This window comes from Myotis brandtii, unplaced genomic scaffold (assembly GCF_000412655.1).
Source record: "Myotis brandtii unplaced genomic scaffold, ASM41265v1 scaffold691, whole genome shotgun sequence".
In the NCBI taxonomy this organism is placed as follows: Eukaryota; Metazoa; Chordata; class Mammalia; order Chiroptera; family Vespertilionidae; genus Myotis; species Myotis brandtii.
This window is the reverse complement of record NW_005370704.1, coordinates 1525890-1527126: the sequence shown is the minus strand read 5'-3', so window position 1 is coordinate 1527126 and position 1237 is coordinate 1525890. Positions and strand designations below refer to the sequence as shown.

General features: G+C 61.5%; 1 protein-coding gene across 1 annotated transcript in view; it reads left to right on the top strand.

Moving 5' to 3' along the window:
• The window catches only part of LOC102248493 (neurogenic locus notch homolog protein 2), a 52176-nt gene that overhangs the window by 19077 nt on the left and 31862 nt on the right, over positions 1-1237 (top strand).

The following is a 1237-nucleotide window of genomic DNA, read 5'->3' as shown; positions in this document are numbered from 1 at the left end:
CACAGCGCCTGGCCCGCAGACAGTGCCCGGCCACGGAGCCACTAGGCACTCCCGGCCACGGAAGGGTTTCTGTGGGGACCCTCAGAACCTGTGCCCATGAATCTGTCCGTTCAACTGCCCTTCTTAAAATATATATATATACACACACACATACATATATGTTTTTATTGATTTCAGAGAGGAAGGGAGAGGGAGAGAGAGAGAAACATCAACGATGAGAGAGAATCGTGGATCGGCTGCCTCCTGCACGCCCCACTCTGGGGTGAGGGCGGGGGAGGGCAGGGCCTGCAGGGGAGGGCGGGGCCTGGGCCGCCCACTGGATGCCGTGGGGTGTGTAGTGGCTTTCACTGGGCCGCCTTGTCTGCGTGCTCGACAGACCCTCCCAGAGGTTCTGCTCTGCATGCGGGGCCGTAGGCCGGCTGCTTTCGGGCCTCGTTGCCAGATGAGCATAAACAAATAGAGGATGGCCCGGCCGTGTGGCTCAGTGGTGGAGCGTCACGGTTCAATTCCCCGTCAGGGCACATGCCGGTTTCGGGCTTGACCCCCAGTAGGGAGCGTGCAGGAGGCAGCCGATCAATGGTTTTTCTCTCGTCAGTGATGTTTCTAACTCTCCTCCTCCCTTTCTTTCTGAAGTCAATTAAAAATAAAGTGCGGGATGCCCGGGAGAGGACTGCAGTATAAGTAGGCCCCAAATATTTCACCTGGCGGCCTGCTCAGGGGTGAGGAGGTGGAGTCCTCGGCACAGAAGGTTGCAGTTTGTTGCAGTTTGGCTGTTGCCAGACACACCTCTCCGGGCTGATCATTGACCGCGGGAGGTGTGTGCTTAACAGCTGACAGGCAGGGAGCCCCGGGAGGTCGGCCCCGGGTTGGGAGGAGCTGGGCACAGTGGCTCTGGGCGCCCCTAGGACTGCCCACCTGGTCCTGCCCACACCGCTGCCCAGCTTGGAGGCCCCCATCCCCTGCGGCCCCTGTCCAGTGGGGTATGCTGGCCCTGCCTGGGCGGGTGGGGGAGCCCTGGTCGGGGTGAGCCCAGCTCTCTAGGCCTCCAGCCCTCCCACTTTAGGAGATCCTTTGAGGCGCGGGGCCCCCCAACATAGCGGGAAGCAGAACACGGGCCCTGACTCTGATGTGGGGTGCTCCCCAAACCTCTCTGACTTCCATTTGGCTTTTGCTCCGGGGAGCTGGGGGGCAGGAGGGCACTCGGTCTCTAAGGGCGGGGTGTTCAGAGCGGGGGCGG